This window comes from Cervus canadensis, chromosome 18, assembly GCF_019320065.1.
Source record: "Cervus canadensis isolate Bull #8, Minnesota chromosome 18, ASM1932006v1, whole genome shotgun sequence".
Lineage (NCBI taxonomy): Eukaryota > Metazoa > Chordata > Mammalia > Artiodactyla > Cervidae > Cervus > Cervus canadensis.
Genome location: NC_057403.1, coordinates 38829691 through 38850769, shown reverse-complemented (window position 1 = coordinate 38850769; position 21079 = coordinate 38829691). Strand labels below are relative to the sequence as shown.

The following is a 21079-nucleotide window of genomic DNA, read 5'->3' as shown; positions in this document are numbered from 1 at the left end:
GGTGCCTGATTGACCTCACTGATTGCTTTCATTTATTTATTAACTGTCCATGAGTAGATATCACTGGGAGTGAACAAGATGTAGGGGAATCAAATGCTCCTTTTAAGAACAAGTGCTTTAAATAAATGACTGACTACTTTTATGACTATATAAATCCTGGGTCTGTGAGCCAGATAAAGACAGTGTGACACTGTAGGTGTGTAGGGGTGTGTGTTTATGAGTGTGTATGTGTGTGTGTGGGGGGGGGGTATTGGGTGAAGAGGAAAATGAAGTTTTATCCTACATACTCCCATGCATGCAAAATATAGTTCTGTAATCCATCAGTTTTCTTTTTCTCCACTTTTAATTTAGTATTTGTTAATCCTAGAATCTGGAGCAGGGAATGGCAACCCACTCCAGTATTCTTGCCTGGAAAATTCCATGGACAGAGGAGCCTGATGGGCTTCAGTCCATGGGGTTGCAAAGAGTAGGACAAGAATACATTCTGATAGAAAATTAACCTAGACTGTAAGCTCCCTGAGGGCAAGGACTTTGTACTTGGATCATCAGTGCATCCAATGGCCAAGTCCACATAAAATGCTCAATGAATAAACAAGTGATTAAATAAAGGTTGGGATGAACCAGAGCCACATATTTTTTAATATCATGGAAAATAATCTCTATTTCTTTCTATTTATTCTAATTATTTTAGTTCACAAATATGGTTCTCAAATTTTTAAATTAGAAAGTTTTTCCTACCAGCATCCAGCACATAGTAATGATTTTAAGGGAAATTTTTAATTATTCTTCTTTATAAATTTCAGTATTTCCATTTCTCATGTGTGACAATAAAAAATGTTGAATTAACAGAATTAGTTCACATGATATCAAGCAGTTTGGCATGCACATCAAAAAGTAGCAAGACTACTATGGTTAAAAAAAAAACCCAAAATAGTCTTTTCTTTTTCATCAAAGTCATCAAAGGACATTTGGAAAACAAGGGAAGAAAATATTCCCATAACCCCAAGACTGAAATGCAGTCACTAGTAACATCTCCATATGTGTCCTTCCAGACCCCTTGTTCCACGTGGAGCTTCATGGCTCTGGATGTGAAGTGACCCACCAGCCAGACTCTAGTGGGAGGGTCGAATCATGGCGTTTAGGAAGAGGCATGGAACCTACAGCCCTGCAGCTGACACAGTCCCTTTATCATTCGTATCTTCCCAGTTTGAAAAATAATTGCTGCTACCAAAACCCCTCCACAGCTCAATGTTCTAGGGCAAACACAGAGAAGTCAGATGAGGGACCAGAAATCAGAAGAAGCCACACAGAACAAAGCAGAGGTGTGGCTGCACATGGTGGGGCACGGAGGAGAGCAGGGTGCCTTTCATGTGGTTTTACAATAACTTGGTTATTCACATTCTAGCAACTGAACAGACTCTAGTAACAGAAACTGGAAAAGTCTGCAGCTCCCAATTACAGGCCTGACCCACAGAAGTGTTGTCTTGGGGCAAGTCTATAATGTGTCCAGAAGGGCACGAGGAGAGAACATGGCTGGCAAAAATGAGTCATCTGAGCGATGATTCTCATAGTAAATACAAGCTAGATGTTTTACTGTATCCTACTAAGAAGACATTGTGGCTTTTTGTTAAGGCCCTGCTTCGATATATTCAACGGTTATCTGAATTATGGCTATGTCAACTGTCTAGAAATCTCCATCAAGTTTTCATCTCAGATTGCGTTCCACCATGCTAACCCCTTGTTGAGTGCCATTGTTAAGTCCTAAATTATTAATAGATCCCACCCTTCACCCTCAGACTTCATACAACCCATTAACTACAGAAATCCAAGTCAGGCCCAAACTAATGCAAGATACAGGTTTAAGCTTCCGATACCCAACATGGACAGAGTAGATATAAGACCTACCACTCTCTCCACAGGAAAGGGCCCTTTCCAAAGGCATTCCAGTGTGAGTGTGCCAAATTTTACATATTATTAGATATAATTTGATGTGTTTGCCTTTTGCAGTTAAAACTTTCAACATGTATTACATGGGGCTTCCAAGGTAGCACAAGTAGTAAAGAACCTGCCTGCCAATGCAGGCAACAGGAGAGATGCGGGTTCCATCCCCAGGTCAGAATGATCTCCTGGAGGAAACGACTAACCTACTCCAGTACTCTGGCCTGGAGAATCCCATGGACAGAGAAGCCTAGCGAGCTACAGTCTATAAGGCTGCAAAGAGTTGGACACAACTGAAGTGATTTAGCACATGTATTATATAGCATTTTGCTTCTTTTTGTTCACTTAATATGATCAAAAAGCTCCATTTTATTACATGGCCATCAAAGCCTTCATTTTAATAATTGCATGATAACCCATGCAATGTACATACCATCATCTATCTCTTCTACCTTCGGAGATCTAGGCTGAGGAAGTCACTTTGCAAAATTCCAATGTAAAACATTTTCTGGAAAAGCTTAAAGATTCCTGCCAAGGGTTTAGGCTTTTTGATGCTGTATGAAGACAGATGTCATCCATTGAGAAAAGGAATTCTGTTTTATGATGCCATTTTTTTTTTGTTTTAGCACAACCAACCTTCTGTTCTTCTGTTTACATAAAATAGCTACTTACATATTACAGCAATTACACAAGCAGCTACCTCATATAAAGACACCAAGGGATGGGGTACCACTTCAGAAAGGGGTCTGGAATCATAAAAGCAACAGACCCAGCCACACACACCCTTCTCCTGTGATTAAGGGATTGCCTACCTTGACTCCTAACTCATATCAGGATGTTTTCTGGGAGGAACCAGCCCTGGAAGTTGGATGGAGGAACTGAAGGGATTTGGGAAGGAAGAAGAAGGTTCTAACCAGAGATGACTGGGCCTCCTCTTTTCAAAACAACTAAATGATGACTTTCCGCTGACATATATAATTTAGCTCTGAGGTTTGGCAATTTCTGAGTAAAATGAATAAAAAATAAGATGTGCAGTCATGCGAAATACCTTTGGTTCAGTTGTCCTGAGAATGACTAAATTCAAGACACAAGTGTGTGGGGGGAGGGGCAAGGATAAACACATGCATTTAATACGCAATAGACAGAAACTCCAGACAAGGGAGGGTGAGTCAGCATGGGGCAGCATCTCCCCTGAGGGGCAACAGTATTTTACTACAGGCATTGTTTAAAATAGAACTTTGGGACTTCCCTGGTGGTCCAATGGCTAAGACTCTGCACTTCCAATGCAGGGGGCCTGGGTATGATCCCTGGTTAGGGAACTAGGGATAGTTAAGGTTATGTTCTTCCCAGTGACCACATAGGATTAAGGGAGCTGGACTGTAAAGGAGGCAGAAAGCCAAAGGATTGATGTCTTCGAACTGTGGTGCTGGAGACAACTCCTGAGAGTCCTTTGGACAGCAAGGAGATCAAACCAGTCAATCTTAAGGGAGATCAACCCTGAATGATCACTGGAAGGACTGGTGCTGAAGCTGAAGCTCCAGTATTTTGGTCATCTGATGCCTGATGCGAACAGATAACTCATTGGAAAAGTCCCTGAGGCTGGAAAAGATTGAGAGCAGGAGAAGAGAGCGGCAGAGAATGAGATGGCTGGACGGCATCCCCGATGCAATGAACACAAACTCAGGCAAACTCTGAGAGATGGTGAGGGACAGGGAGGCCTGGCCTGCTGCAGTCCATGGGGCACAGAAAGCAGGACACGACTGGGTGACTGAACAACAACAGGGACCCGGATCCCATCTGCCACAACTAAAGTCCTGCAGCTAAGACCTGGCACAGCCAAATAAAAAATTTTTAATTTTAAAATGGAAATTGTGTTATTACTTTAAAATTTCCTATCGACAACATACCCCCACTACTACCTGCCCTCAGGGCAGACCACCCCCATTTCCCCAATCTTGGCTTGCCATTGGTTTTCACACATATATCTTATTATCCTTACAAAACAAAATCAATGGGGTTAGTTATTAGCCCCATTTTAAGGGAAGGAAGCTGAGAGTCAGAATTTAAACAACCTGCCCTTAGTCATACAGCTAGGAAGAAGTCAAGTCAGGATCTGAACTCAGAGCATGCTGATTCAAAAGCTTACCTTCTGTAAAATATGCTAATGCACAGGAATGGTGACGAGAGCTTTTCTTCAGAGACAGAGAAGAAGCGAGAAGCTAAGAAGGGAAGGAATGAGAGAGAATTACAGAGTGATTGCTTTTATAGTGTTTGGCCTAAGACTTCTCCCTTCTTACCTCATCATATTTTCATTTTTTTCTGGTTACCATTTGTTGGGGCTGAATTACATCCCTCCAAAATGCATACATTGAGGTCCTGGCTTCAAGCATCTCAGGATGTGACTGTGCTTGCACACAGGGTCTTTAAAGGGGTCAATGAGTTAAAATGAGTTCATTATGGTGGGTCCGTTTCAGTATGACGGGTGGTTATAAAAAGAGGAGACTCTGACACAGACAAGTCACAGACACAAAGGGAAGCCCGTGTGAAGACACGAGCCACACCTACAAGCCAGGTTGAAGGATCTCAGAAGAGATCCACCCTGCTGACACCATGATCTTGGACTTCAGCCTCCAGAACCTCGAGAAAATCAATGTCTATCATTTAAACTGCCCGATCTGTGGTATTTCGTTATAGCAGTCCTGGCTGACGCATACACCATCATCAAGACTTAGACAGAGGCTGCCCTTTGGGCAGGGTGGTCTGCCCCGGACTGAGACCCCAGCAAGCCATTCTCACAGTGTGATCCATCTACTGGATTCTTTTAGCTCCCCAGCAGCTGGTCCCCAGGACCAAGCCAAAACACACATATCTGTAGCCACAGGAGCGATGGGGCTGGCTCCAGATCAACATCCCTATAAGGGCGCTACCCCACCTTTCCCTTTTGTCAAACAGATATTCTTCTTCCCAGAAAGCTGTATTAAACGTGCACTGGCTGCCACTGGCAGAGATGAGCCCCCCGTTTGGTAGCTACTGAATCAGGGCCTTAACCAAACATGAAATGACAGAACTGTTTCCAGAGAAGGATTAATTGAGCCAACTCAAGGCAAACACAACGTATTTTGGCACTGCTTTTGACAGATGGAAATAAAACAAACATTAGCAACCGGTTTGGAGCTAACAATATGCAAAATTAAAGAAGGTACCTTTTTTAACTCTGGGAGCCCACTGGCTTTTCTTCTAAAATCTGCAGAAAGAAAAAGACAGAGCTGTTAATCTCGTTACACAACCAGTTAGCACATGCAAACAAGGGGAATTAAAAGCCTCTGCATTCAGGGGAGGAAACGGATATTTGACACATATATTTATTAAGGAGACTGGACTGGAAAATAGCATGGCTGTATTAATCAGAAATGGTGTAGAAAACACTTAAATAATACAACAAAATGCACACAGACAGCGTAAGCTGCTTACAAATGGATGCCTAAGGTCTAAGTATTTTTATTTGAAGGTTAAGTTTTCAATTAATTTTTTTCAGTTTGTTGCCATCTCTTCCAAGCATCACTGTTAATTGCTTTAAAAAAAAAAAAAAAGTCTCTGCATGTTTGAATTCTGGACATGGAGGCCAGAAGCTGTCAGCCATCTAATAGGCCTCAGAGTATTGGGGCAGGAATCAAAACTGCTGGGAAGAAGCTGAACCAATATGTCAGGCTCTGAGAAGCCAACGGATCAGTTTCAAACCTCTTCATTTGCTCAGTTTTTCAGAGGTAGCCTGTCACTGAAGAGGGCAAACGGAAGCTTTCCACTGTTGGGGATTGCCAAAAATCCCAACCTAAGGGGGTCTGCGACAGACAGGGCCTACCTGTACATGAACCCAGTGCATCAGCGGAGAAGGGACCATCTGCATCCTGCTTCTTTGGAATGGAGTAATATACATGTCCCTGGCTGCAAACAAGTTTATCTACGGCCACTGGGTTCACTGCCACTGGAAGGTGCTCTTCAGGTTAACACTCTCATCGTCTGGGATGATGGGAAACCAGATTTAGGGGACATATGTATACCTATGGCTGATTTATGTTGAGGTTTGACAGAAAACAACAAAATTCTGTAAAGCAATTATCCTTCAAGTAAAAAATAAATTAATTTAAAAGAAAAAGAAAGTAACTAAGAACTGGGGCTGGAAACAGGGTTACATCTTGAGTTGAGGACAGGGTTAGAATGGAGGTTTGAGGTGTAGATACCTTCACCTATGTTTCAGCTGGAAGACATATGTTTGGGCTTGAGGGTCAGATTTAAGTTTGAGGATGACTTTAAATTGAGAATAAAGGAGAACAATGGCACTGAGAATCAAAGGTAATCATGGTGTCTAATTTAAAATAGCCATGTATGATAGAGAGAACATGGGTGTTTTAAAATAAGGCAAATCTAATTTTATAACCCAGATCAATCATATAATACTTATGCAATCTTATATAATTCACCTAGATTCTCAGCCTCAGTTTCTTCACCTATAAAATGAGAAGAGTCTTTATGTTGTACCTTCTAGAAAGAAGGAATAAAATAATAATGGATAAATGAACAACTAGATTGATTTTGTTCCCTTCTTCCAAGGGGACATTTGGCATTGTTTGCAGACATTTTTGACGGCCACAACACGACTTGGGTGAGGAGAGCTACCAAAATCTAGTGACCAGACGTTCAGTATCATGTTACCCACTCTACAGGCACAGGACATAGTCCTAAAAATCATCCAGCCCAAAATGTTCATAATGTTGATACTGAAAAACCTTGGATTGGTTAGGCAGGGTTGGAAGATAGGCAGATGATGGAAGATAGCTTAGCAGCTAATGAAATTGTTTTGGAGAGTTATAGATTATCAATTTATAGATAAATTGATTGATAGATGGAAGATATTGTGATATAGGACACTTTAAGCATTCAACAAAGGAAGGGATTTTTTAAAACGAAATCTGAAGATAGGATTCTACCATTAGGGTTAGGATAAAACAGTAGCTAAAAGTGTAATAATAATATTAGCAATGAAGTTGTATCAGCCATCATGGTTAAGTGATTTGTATTCTCATCGTATTTAAGATAGGGTTCATCCAATTCTAAGGCCAAGGTTATGGCAAGTAGAAGGTTGGGATCAGGGCTGGAGCTGGGGGACAGCCCATTGGCAGACCCTTCCCAAGGAGCAGCCAAAGCTCACTAATTAATTTGGAAACATGCAGACAGCCCTGCCAGCATCAAGCATCCTAATCTGAGTCATGGGCAGTTCAAGGAGATGAGGGGGCAGAAATGATGCGACATACACATGTCAGACTGGCCCACCCACAAGTGACAGTGACAGCTGCACACTGTTCACCCGGTTCTATGCCAGTCTTTGTATCCCACTCCACGAGGAAGGAGCAGGAGGAAGCTGAAGGGACCGGGGTTTCATGTGCAGGGAGAATGCTAGGGCATTCCAGTATTGAACCCACGTGGAGAACAGGCAGCTGTTTGCTCCATCTGTATTAAGAGAACAGGAAGTTTATCAGGCGCAAACCACTGAACTCAGCCATTGTATGCACTACCTTGCCCACAGGAGTGGACATCTCCAGAGTCCAGAAGAGGGCCTCTGGGGAGTCCAGGGAGCACTGGCCTCTGTAGTCACACCTTACTCTCATGAAGGTGGGTCAGTATAGCCACACCAAAGTTTCAAGACAGATATGTAATGTCATCATGCAGAAGGACAAAGAAACCTAAAATACTGCACAATGGGCTGGCTTGAAGAAAGACTGCTGGAACAGAACAGTAATTGTCTGAATGGAACGTGGCAAAGCAGAAAAGAGAGGGACAGGCTTGACAACGACTCACCTGCAACTTCCAGGAGAAGGGTCACCGGATCTGGGAACATGAGCAAACTGGTCCATGAACAGCCTCTCCGGAAAGTGGCTGGTTTGGGTCCCAGGTCTCCTGAGTGGCTGTTGTGAAATACCCCTGACCCCATCCATCACCCACTGCTTTTATCCAGCCGTAACCAGAAAGTCAGTTCCTGGTTATTCAGTGCAGTAAGTCGAAGCCCTGGTGGGGCGACATGCACCTCCTTGTTTCTGGGAAGATCAGTTTCTTCATATAAATTTATGGGCTGCAGATTGGTTTGAACATGTTTCTTGAATCTAATTTCTGGGGCAACTCCCTGTGGGCTGGAATTCCTCCTATGTTCTACCAAAAAAATTAGGTGATAAAAGGAGAAGTCAAAGTCTGAACTGCACCGACTTTGCTGTCATACTCCTGATGGGCTCCTAAAACACACACACACACACACACACACACAAAACAACTTTAGTGAAATAGAATGTATATATCATAATGTTTACTCATTTTAAGTGTGCAATTCAATGATTTCTTTTCTAGTTAACTTACATAGCATGCAACCAAGACTACAATTCCAGTTTTGAACTTTTCTATCAGCTCCAGAAGATCCTTTGCTCATTTGTAATTAATCCCTGTTTCCACCTCCTAGCCCCGGGCAACCACTGATTAGTTTACTGTCTCTGTAGACTTGCCTTTTCTGGGTATTTCACATAAAGGGAAAGATATATTATATAGTCTTCTGCATTTGGCTGCTTTCAACCAGCATAATGCTTTTTTGGATTTGCCCATGCTGTAGCCAGTATCAGTACTTCGTTCTTTGTTATGACTACATAATATTTTCTCACGTGGGTATTCCATATTTTGTCTACCTGGTTCATGTGTTGAAGGACTTTTGTGCTGTTCCCACTTTTTGGCAATCACGACTAGTATTGTCATGAACTCTGGTGTGTGAGTCTTTGTGTAGAAGTGTTTTCATGTCTCTGTTCGGTACCCTGGAGTGGATTTGCTGGGTCACTTGGTAAATTTGTCTTCCCTGGTGGTGTCCTAAGCAGTCAGTGACCCAGTGTCCTCCTTGGCGTTGTGTAGGGTAACAATAGGAGAGCCTGATAACTTTATCAACTATGTGTTTACAGCACTCATTCCCTAAGATACTCCCTATTAGAACTTGTAAGGCAGGCAGGCAAAGTCACTTCAGAAGCTCTACCTTTAATATTAAAGACAGCCTCCTAGTAGTCACGTCTGTGGTTGTGATTTCAATATGATGATTCTCTAAAATACATAAAAGCATCTTGAAGACTTGATATCACATAAGATGATACTGTGATATTACTGCCATCATTAGCATTATTCACTTGTCATCTGCAATTTGAAAGGATGGGATTTTAAGCTCCATGTGGCAGGATCAGGAAGCAGCAAAGATCTAATGCAAGGTGCCCTTGACTCTGACGTTTGGTCCCATCACTTCCACTCGCAGTGACAGAAGCTTCCTTACAGTGATTTGCCTTCTCAAGCTCTAATTGCTTCACTTTGAAAAATGGTGCCACCAACCTCAACACTCAGAGTTTCCACAGGATTAAACAAATTGGCAAGACGTTTAATCCAGTCCCACGCGGCTATTGGGTGGTTAAATTACTTGACCCTAATTTTAGTCTAGAAGGGTTGTATACCTCAAAAGAAAATCTCAAAAACTAAAATATGTTACAGGATGGGCTGTGTAAGATTCTGAGGCCAGCTCTCCATCACCATCTGGGTATCTTACAATTTAACTCGATTCTGACACTATCAATTTGGAAATTACGTCAGGTGTCACAGGTTAAGGGCTCAGTCCTACGAGACTCCCCCACCACCTTCAGATGTCAGTCATAAGCCCAAGTTGTCACCTGTTCTTCTGATAGACCAGCTACAGAGTAGAGGTTCCAACAAGCCCAAACCCCTCCTAGGGTTTGTTTAATTTGCTACAGCAACTCACAGAACTGAGAGAAACATTCACTTACTAGATTACAGTTTTATCACAGAAAGACAGAACTCTGGAATAGTCAGATGGAAGAGATGCAGAGGGCAAAGCACAGAGTTTCCACGCCTTCTCCAGCCAGCCATCCTCCAGGAAGCTCCAGCTGTTCACCAACCCAGCTCTCCAAACCCAGCATTCTGTTTCACGTAGAAGCTTCATGACACAGGAATGATTGATCACATCATTGGCCATCGGTGACTGACGTCAATCTTCACCCCGTTTCCCCTCCCAGGAGATCGGGGGCAGGACTGGAAGTTCCAACCCTCCAATCACATGGTTGGCTCCCCAGGCAACCAGCTTTGGGCTGCCAATTATCTCCCCTAGCTCTAGGAGATTTCCAGAAGTAACCTCATTAACAAAACCCAGGTGTGGTTGAAAGGGAATTGTTAAGAATAAGAAGATACTCATCTCACCTTTATGACTCTGCAGCCCTTTCAGGAATAAAGGACAAGAGACCAAATATCACAGCAAAAGATACTATCACTGGTCTTATGTCTCAGAACTTCTAAGCTTTGAGCCATAAACAGAACAAAAACAAAACATACATCTCTTATTATAGATCACGTATTGCACTGCTTCATTTTATTCACTTGCCTGTTTTATTTCTCTTGGGGATTTATTTGTACAGGATTTTGGTATCTTTCTTTTAAATAGAAATAACAAAAGTAATAGCACAACACATTGCTAAATCCTTTAGAAATGTGTGTTTATATCAGTGATATCATTTAGATGATTAAAACCTGTGACTCTCAGGCCTGGTTGCTCATTAGAATCACCTGGAGAGTAACAGTGAGTGCCTGGGCCGCTGAGAGAGGTTACAGGACTTGCCCGAGGTAACACATCTAAGTCGTGATGCCAACAGGACTTAAAGCTAGGTCTCTAGATTAGTCCAGTACTCCGTTTCCTGCACCATATTTTCTAAAAAGAAAATTGAACTAGAGTTCTAAAATTAACTTAAGCGATGCAAGTCCTGGAGTGGAGAAAGAACAATCTGAGTCCTTGGCAAAAATATACGGACGAGTGGCAATAACACACTCACCGGGAACAAGTCCACAGGAGGGCTGCATCTAGCCCAGCCCAGCATATGCTGAAGCCAGGGCCTGGTTTGTTGTAAAACTGCTTACTGTGAAGAAGTTCAGAGAGAAGTGGAGATTCTAAAGGGATAGATAAATCTATAAGTAAGACTACTGAGTTGGTAAAATGCCCAGCTCAGCAGTTCAGAGTCAAAAACAGAAAGGCTCTGTGAGCAGGTGGGTGCCTTTTTTATGGTAATCAGCTCTGGGCCCAAGAAGCGATGAGGTCATCAGGGTTTCTGGGATGCTCTGAGGGAAGTGAGTTGACCAGGTAAGCAGAGAAAACAGGTAACCCAGTGACACCTGGGTGGGGCTACTAACTTATGGCCCCTCTGCATCCAAGGCCAGAGTAAATTCCAACTCAGGAATCATCGTGGATTGATGGGGAAGATGCTGAAGAAGACACTGGAAGAAAAACTCGAGAACAGAATGGGAGTTCAAGATCATCAAGACAAGCCCCTCATTTCACAGGTTAAAGAAAACGAAGCCCAGAGAGAAGCAGTGACTGCTCCAAGGCCATAGAACCAAGTAGATGGCAGGTCCAAGCCTTCCGCCTGCTGGTTCTTCCACCACTGAAAACCAAACATGAAAACATGGGCAAAATGCAGACAAGTCCCAACGATCATTAGGGAGAAGAGACATGGGGGCACCTTTACACACGCCATCACTCTGTTCTGCCCTTCCACCCCTCCTCCAGCCCCCTCCACTCTACGGAGGGAGCTCTCGTTTTGGTTTCCACTCTGTTACAGGGACTGAGAGAACAGCACGGAAATATGGTTCTTTGCAGTGCGTCTTGGGGTTAGTCACTTCAGCTGGGTGGGCCTTGGGTTCCTCTTAAGTAAAATGGTGAGTGTGAAAAGACAGTTCTAATGATACACAGTATGCCCAGTACACTCTCTAAACCAGGAATTGGCAAACTACAACCAATTCTGGCCCGCCATCTGTTTTGTAAATAAAGTTTTATTGGAACTCAATTACATCCAATCACTAACGTATTCTCTATGGATGCTTTTAGAGCTGAGTAGATGCAACAGAGATCATTGCATAGCCCACCAAGCTGAAAATATTTATGAGCTGTCCCTCTACAAAAATGTTGCTGATTCCTATAAAACAAACACTTCTGCCTACTACCTGTGACACACACAGGAAGTCTACCATATATTTATATATAGTCCAGATAATTTTTCTGCTTATGTGTTTGCTTTTAGAAGGAAACTATTTCAAGCATATAGCTAAATACAAAAACAAACTCAATAAATGATCCTTGTATACCCTAAGTGTTTTGTTTTTTTTTACCCTAAGTTTTAACTGATGATAATATTCAGATTTTTATGTTTTTAAAATATTGTATCATATTAATCTATATTTATAAGTAAACTATTTTAGAGGAAGGAAGAAAAGACATGCACACATGTACCTAGAACTAAATGACCTAAAGACTTTAGCACTACTGTAACACGATTACTGTCATTCTATGTTTGGTTTTTCAGATGAGTAAAAGGGTCTCCCTTATGAGATCCATGTTCTAAATTATAAGACACACATTTTTACCAGAGATTCAGAAAACAATCATGAGTTTTTTCAATTGAATAGTTTAATATTAAAGTAAAAAGGCCATTTTAGTTAGGACATTTGACCACATTTACCTTAACTAGCATTTCTTGATGTACTGCTTAAATGCTAAATAAATTGGGAAAGATATAAAGAAAATAAAGATTGATATTGAATTAAATACCTTTTTCTATCCATACTTATCCTTAATCCATTTGGTGAAATCTCAATCATAGGAATCCATCTTAAGAGAAATGTCCTTTACTAATCACTATTTCTTTCGTTAGAAAAAGCAAAACCTTTGAGACTTCTCTGGACACCAAGGTTTACACAACTTAATGTGAAGTCAAAGCCCCTATAGCCATTTGGTTCCTTAGTGACCTGGTCCCAGCTCACGTACACCCAAGGACAGACATTTGTTTTGTATTCTTCAGACGTAACAGAGATGGAAATGAATGTTTCGGCCTCTCTCATTTGATTTCATCATCATCAGTATTTGCCTTCCATAACCTCGTAATATTTCTTCACTGTATTCTTCATTTGTCCTTTTGAGGCTCTTTCATGGTGTGTGTGTGTGTGTGTGTGTGTGTGTGTGCAAGCACGCATGCACACATGAATCATACCTGCTTTCTAATCCTTTTTCATTCCCTCCAATCAATAACAGGGCTAGAAATGAGGAAACATAAACTGGCATTGAGGGCTCACCTTTGAAAAATCTCCCTGACCAATGTTCCTCTGATACAGAGCTTAAAGATGTACCAAGGGGGAAAGGGAAGGGGGAGGGATAAATTGGGAGACTGGGATTGATGTACACACACTACTATATATAACTAATAAGGATCTACTGTCGAGAAAAGGGAAGGCTGCTCAATACTCTGTAATGGCCTATATGGAAAAATAAGCTAAAAAGCAGCAGATACATGTATATGTACAACTGATTCACTATGCTATACAGCAGAAACTAAACATTATAAGTCAACTACACTCCAGTAAAAATTAATTTAAAAACATACAGTGAGATTCAAATAAGCACTTCATACAAACAAACCTGCTATAGAAGTATCAATATATGTTGTTTCAATCAATTCTTCAAATTTGCAGACTCTTGCGACCCATGGACTCTAGCCCTCCAGGCTCCTCTGTCCATGGGATTTTCCAGGCAAGAATACTGGAGTGGTTTGCCATTTTCTTCTCAGGGGGATCTTCCCTATCCAAGGATTGAACCCAGGTCTCCTGCACTGCAGGCAAATTCTTTACTGACGGAGCTACCAAGGACAGACCAGAATAACATGAAATAAAGTTAACATCATTTCACATACAGAACCACCAACTTAAAAAAAAAAAAATGTTTGACAAAGCCAGGCATATTTTTCTAAAATTCTAGAACAGAAAGTTTACTAGGTTAACAGAGTTGAATAGTCATTGAGGGACTTCTCTGGTGGTCCACCGGCTAAGACTCTGAACTCACAACGCAGGGAGCCTTGGTTCATCCCTCGTCAGAAAACTAGACCCCTTGTGACAAAACTAAGAGTTTGAAAGCTGCAACTAAAGATCCCACATGCCACAATAAGACCTGGCACCACCAAATAAATCAATAAATACTAAACACATGGTCACTGGAACAAGGTCTTAAGACAGAAATATACATTGGTTTTATCTCGGTGTGCTAATGACTCCACAAGGCAAGGAGGGGGTGACATAGTCTAAATCTGATGTGTCTGCCTGTGTTCCTAATTCCATGCCTGTGTTCCGCCTGTCTCGGGGGTGTTCTGCCCCTCTCCAGATTGAAGAGTACAAAATTTTTAAGCTTTGGGATTTAATATATCTGCCTCAACCTTCAGAACAGCTCTCCCTAAGCCCAGTGACACGGCTCCAACCACACTGAAGCCATCCCAACCTCCCAAGCTGGGAGCTAACAGTGTGCTTGACACAGAACCCAAGGGGACTCGGGAGTGGTTAGTAATGGAAGATTCTTAAATATATCATAAATATCTATTACCAGGAAGATGAATTATGGTAAGAATGATCCCCTTATTTAGTGCAAGACTTTCCTCTCTTGATACTTAACCTACCCCTGTGGATGAGGTTAAGCTATGCCCCTTAATGAGGAACTATTAAGACACCTATAATTAAAATGACTTTTCTCCAGAGTGCACGAGGAAAATTACATTTTTTTTCCTCTTAACAATCATAAAAACATAACAAAATAACCACAGAAAATCTGAAAAAGATAATGTTCCTCCCAATTCTACCACCCCTCAAAGGGCATAAAGGGATTGTTTCAATCTAGATCTGTTATATGTGGGAGGCATATGGATACCTGGAAAATTCACTTACAATGCAGGTCCCCAGGCCCAACTCACATAAACTGTGCTACATGAGATTTGGGGTCAGACTCAGAATTGCACTTGTTAACAATACCCCAGGCAATCTGGATAATGGTAGTCAAAAGACTATGCTCCGAGAAACAATACCACATGTTCAATGCTGCTCTTTTTTCTCTTATATAACACAGATCTCCCAATCTTCCAATTCTATGTTCTAGCTTCTTGTTATCCAGTACATATTTATTTACACTACATTTGTTTTCCAGCCTGGTGAAATTTTAAGAGATCAGAATTTAAATCCCCAAACCTCTCTTAAACAAATTTATTCAGATGCATTCTTATTAATCGGCCAGAGGGCAACTGCATATTTACAGTTTCCACTGTGTAGTGCCATATTGCTTTCTTCTAGTGCTTAGCAATTTATATTTAAACTGGCAGATTAAGAGGACCCAATATTCACCTCAATGTCACCAGCAATGTGTATTTGAATTTATTTTTACTTTGTTCTGCTAATTTAGTCAGTGTAAAATGGTATCTCAAGGTGGATTTAATTTGCACTTCTTGCGTTTCTGGTAAAGATTAATATGTTTCCCTGTATTACTTTGCTATTTATAAGTTTCCCAGAGTTACAGTTAAACTTTTGAATCTCTTGTCACGTTCAGGGCATGGCTTTTTGCTTCTTCCTTGTCAAGGCAAATGAAACTTAACAGAGACCCCCAAAGCCAGTGATGGAACAGGGACTGTAGTTTGAGTGCCCCAGGATGTGCTCTTAGCCAAATTATCTTGTGTCCTGGAGGTCTTATGGCAAAAACTTCCAGATGGGAGGAAGACAGGAAGAAGAAAGATATTCCAAGTCAGGTTTCTGGGAAAGAGACTCTGAGATCGAGATCTGCATACAGGAGATTCTTGGGAGGAGTTGCCTCAAGATTAAGACCTGGAGGAGGTAACAGAAGCTGGAGCCAGCTGAGGGAGTGGCTGAGTAACCGCAATCTCAGCAATGGTCCCAGGGAGCACTAGTGGTGAAATGACCCTTCATTGTTGACCTACTTGAAGGCAAGTGTTCCAGGACTTTCTTCCTGCACATGGACCAGTCATCTGATGTCAGCTATCCCAGGGAAGGCATTCTGAGCTTGGATGAAGCGACTGTTTTCAATAGAAGGCAAATCCCACAGAAGCCCTCAACTGTGAACTGTCAGCCATCAATACTGTTAGCAGCTAGGGGGATGCATGTTGAGTCCTGAAGAGGGACTCTGGTTGACACATCACAGCATCCCCTGCTGAATGAATCTTATATTGATTGAGACACTCTAGTTTCCTTTAATATATGCTATCACTTTAGTTATTCACTGATGTAAACCATCCCAAAACTTAGACTGAAACAAACAAAACATTTCCATTTTGCTCATGATTCTGCCAACAGGGCTGGGCTCGGCTGGGCAATTCTTCTGCTGGTCTTACTGGTGACCTCTCACTGGCTGTATTCTGCTGCTAAGGAGGCTGTGATGGGTTGAGCTCAGCTGGATGATGAGCTGGCCAGGCTTCTCTTCCTCTCTCCAGGGAGTCTGAGGGCTTCTTCTTCTTACTTGTGGCCTCAACAATTCCAGGGAGCATATTTGTATGGTTTTTCCAACGAGGTAATGGGTTTTCTTACATGAAGACTGAGGGCCAGTTCCCAGTGTAAGCCTTTATGGGAAAATGGGGTTTCTCAACCTTGGCACTATTGACAATTGGGGCTGGATAATTCTTTGTTGGGCTTCCCAGGTGGTGCTAGTGATAAAGAACCTGCCTGCCAGTGCAGGAGACCTGAGAGATGCAGGTTTGATCCCTGGGTCAGGAAGATCCCCTGGAGGAGGGCATGGCAATCTACTCCAGCATTCTTGCCAGAAAATGCTATGGACAGAGGAGCCTGGTGGGCTACAGTCCACAACAGGGTGGCAGACTCTTGCCCTGTGCGCTACCGAATGTTTCACATCCTCCCTGGTCTCTGCTCACTTAGATGCCAGTAGCACTCTTCCAACTGGGGAACACACACACACACACACACACACACACACACACACATCTCTAGAATTGCCAAATGTCCCATGAGGGGTAAAAAAGTCTCCCTTTGAGAATCACAACTTTAGAAAACCTAAAGTATTCTTGGAAGTTCTACCACATTCTGTTGGTTAAAACAAGCCATAAATACAGCCTAGATTCAAATCTCATGGCTGCCAGGAGACCTGGCTCACTGGGGACCACCAAGGTAACAGACTGTCATAATTCTGTGAGGCTCACATTAAAATTTCCATATTATAATGTGAAGTTAAGGCTCATTCTTCCAGAACCACACAGCTAGGAAGTCACAGCACCGAGATATGAGCCCAAGTCTGCCTGACACAAAGGGCATACTCTCTCTACCATTGTGAACTACAGTGGCTTCCAAAGGGTTACTGTTAAGAAGTGAACTAACCTCAATCTAAGAAACTTGTGAGAGAAAAGAGTGAGGTTTTACTTGGGTTTAGTTATGGTTAATAAAGAAAACATCAATCACTTGAAGTGCTATTTTGGAGCTCATGAAACCGAAATGAAGCACAATATGAAATGTTCATTTATTTCTAAGGGGCTTATTTTGTTAACATTCAATCATTCAATCCCCTTTGCCTTATTTATAACGTTTGAGTGAGATAGTTTTTTTTAAGAAGTAAAACTTTATTCTGAGTTTTATAGGCAACAAATTCCTTCTCTTGAAGATGCAGGAGGTGGGGGTTGTGGACAAAGCCAGGATGTATCATTGGACACCCCACCCCCAGGTCGGGCAGAGTTTCTTCCAGGGCAGAGTTTCTGCACCAGTGTTCCCTGCTGGAAATTGTAGCCTCTTACAAGACCCCAACTCCTACCAGGGTATGAAATGCCTAGACTTAATGCTTAGCTCCACCACTTACTGTTCACATGACTTTTTAAAAATATTTATTTAATCGGAGGATAATCACTTTACAGTATTATGATGGCCTCTGCATACATCGACATGAATTGGTGATAGGCATACATGTGGCCCCTCCTTCCTGAACTCCCCTCCCTCCTTCCCCCCCACCCCATCCCTCTAGGCAGTCACAGAGCACCAGCTTTGGGTTCCCTGCATTATACAGACTCCCACTAGCTATCTATTTTACATATGGTTATATATACATATGTTTCAACGTTATTCTCTCAAATCATCCCACCCTCTTCTTCTCCCACTGCTACATGACTTTTGATGAGCCATTTAAATGCCCAGAGCCTCGATTTCCTTGTCTATAAACTGGCTGAAACCCTAGCCTGGAGGACTTGTGTGTTGAGATGAGATGATACATAGACATGTGATCCCTTTGCAATGTCCCTTCCTGAGGAAAGCGGGGAATGCAGAGAAAACAACAGATACAACCAACAGAAGGTCTTTTTGACTTGGGAGCAGACTAACTCAAGCCTCTTCTTTATCAGATGGGAAGCCTGGTGTAGAAGAGGAAGCTACCAGTGGATTAGAGCACATTCCACTGTCACTGTGATTTGTGGATTCTGTACCATCTCCCCTCCCACCCATGAAGCGAGCAGACATATAAAAGGCAAAAATGAAGCATGAATAATTTTCCTCCTCTATTCCCCTCTCACCTTCCCAGACAGGACATGGAAACCAAAGAGAAAGGAGAGAACAGAATGAAGACCATCCGTCATTAGATACAGCCACCACTAACTCCCAAGTATTTCTCAAAACACAGTCTGTGAGTTCTCCAAAATGTATATATCACTTTTTTTTTTTTTTTACAGAGAAAACTCTTTTACCCGGAATGCTCAGGATCCTAATGCTCTGGTGAGTTGAATGTTCTGTTTAACAGGAAGGGACCAGATCTCTCGTGCCAGGAATTCTAGTTTTCAATGTGGGGACATGGCAACAGGCTTTTTGATCAAAGTTTTAATGAAATATAATGTAATATTTATCTGAAGGCTTCAAAGGTACGGTAGCATTTTGTATTGCCTTCAGGAAATAAAAAGAAACATCCACTGCCTAAGACTTGAGGGTAAACATGTGGATTATTGGAGGTTTCTAATTTATATAGTGTAAATGGCAAGGAATTCCTTCATAGTTAAACCAATCTGCATTGAATCCTGGACTTACTAGCTGACTGTTCTTGGGCAGGATAATCTCTCTAAACCTTCGTTTTCAATCTGTAGACTTGATATAAGAGTACCGCCATAAGGAAACAATATAATTATTATAAAGCCCTTAGAGCAAAGCCGCACTCATAGTAAGTACTTTATCAAGTCAACTTTATTTTGCCTGTTGTCTTTTTTGGACTCTATTTCAGCTGCATGAAAAATAAACATGCAGAGAAAGAACCAGGAAAAACTACAGGACACCTACCTGTTCTCCTGGAGGAAACGTTGACAAAGCCAGTGAGGGAGGCTTAGGGCATGTGAAGGTGATTTGCACGTCTGCAGTGCACACACCCGGCCTTGTCTACCCATCACAGCCATCCTGTGGCTGCGAATGACGGCTGATAATTCAGGCTGCCAATCTAACTTAGGAGTAAGACTTCTCAAGCCCACACCAGGAAAACATGCTGTTTGGATGAGAGAATGCTGGACATGGAAAGTCACAGGTGTGTCTCCAGTCCTGTGGTTCAAGTCTTCACAGCTCAGCCCCAGAGGACCTTCCCACAGAGGGTTAGGAAAGGACACTATGAAACCCCTGCCTACACCTCCCAGAGATGCACATGATCCCAGAGATGCACGAGGGCTTTCCTCTACCATCAGTCACCCTTGGGCATCTAAAAGCACAACTGCTTTTGTCTAAGAGATTTCACCTCAGCTACCGGGCCTGATCACTCATCCGATTTTTACTTGGAGAATTATTTCCAAATGTTAGCTAAAGGCTCCCTTTTATTTGTTGGCCGACTGTCTTATTATTGTGTGTGTGCGTGCTAAGTCGCTTCAGTCATGTCCAACTCTGTGCGACCCTATGGACTGTAGCACAGTAGGCTGCTCTGTCCATGGGATTCTCCAGGCAAGAATACTGGAGTGGGTTGCTGTGCCCTCCCCCAGGGGATCTTCCTGACCCAGGGATCAAACTTGCATCTCTTACATCTCCTGAATTGGCAGGCAGGTTCTTTACCGCTAGCGCCAGCTGGGGAGCCCTGTCATTATTAGTGTGCCTCAATTTCAGTTAGGGCAACTGATGGCAGACCTTGGCTCAGACAGATGGACCCTCCATGAGGACCCCTTGCCTGTGTCTTGCCACCTGAAGGATTTTTCCATGTGACTGGCTCACACGAGATGGGCTCGGCTGTCCTGTGGGCGCCCAGGAAACAAGATGTTGTCTTGAAGTATGAACAGAAAGGTTAAATGGGCTTCAGTGATGCAAGAAACACCCTGGTGAGAGGAGGAACTTGGTGTGTGCCAGGCAGTGCTGGGCACAGCCCCCTGCAGCCCAGGGAAGCTGCAAAGGAAATGTTAATAGGACACATGGTTTCTCAAGAGCCAGAGATAGAGACAGCGTTTCTTTTGGAAGCCCTGTTCAGCGGTGATGGCTGTGTTCGCGTTGGCTCTACATGGGATGCTCCCTGTTGACTGCACTCACCCAGGGATAAGGGTCGTGTGGGTGCTGAGTGCAACACTGTTCCCCCGACACTGAAGGAGAGGTGCTGGAAAGACCTGAGGAAACCAGCCTGTGTCCTGCAGGGGAAAACACACCTCATTTTACAGTCAAGCCAGAGAGTAAAAGAGCAGGAAGAAATGGGGATTTCAATCTGCTGGGTTTGTCCACCACCTTGAAGATGAGGTAGTGGTGGAAAGATGGGCATGGACTTGGGAGTCCAGTGTTCTTGGAGTTCAGGGGTTCCATTCTGCCCTGCCTATCGTTGTGTGATGTTGTGTCTCTGTTTCATCACATTGGAACAGGAACAAGATCACTAACTTTGCGGTTTCAAGGTTAAGTGGAAGGAGACATATAAAAGATATGGTACCTAATGCATGCATGCTAAGTCACTTCAGGTGTGTCTGACTCTGTGACTCCATGGACTGTAACCTGCCTGGATTCTATGTCCATAGACTCTCCAGGCAAGAATACTGGAGTGGGTTGCCATGCCCTCCTTCAGGGGATCTTCCTGACACAGAGATCAAACCAGCATCTCCTACATGTTCTGCACTGGCAGGGTTTTTTTGTTTGTTTGTTTGTTTTTTTACCACTAGTGCCATCTCAGAAGGCCTTGGTACCTAATGGTTCAAATAAGTATTGCCTATTCTAACCTCATTTCCCAAGCTTTACCAACTGTGGGTAATTTCCTACTAAAATCCAGCCTCCCTAATAAGAG

The 21079-nt window shown here is 42.7% G+C and overlaps 1 long non-coding RNA gene across 1 annotated transcript in view; it reads right to left on the bottom strand.

Moving 5' to 3' along the window:
• The window catches only part of LOC122420823, a 42436-nt gene extending 34355 nt beyond the window's left edge, over positions 1-8081 (bottom strand). The window contains exons 1-3 of the long non-coding RNA XR_006263389.1: positions 7792-8081; positions 5142-5182; positions 4085-4157 (exon numbers count right to left, since the gene is read on the bottom strand). This is a non-coding gene — a long non-coding RNA (uncharacterized LOC122420823). The remainder of the gene's footprint in view (positions 1-4084; positions 4158-5141; positions 5183-7791) is intronic.
• Between the last annotated feature and the right edge of the window lie 12998 nt (positions 8082-21079).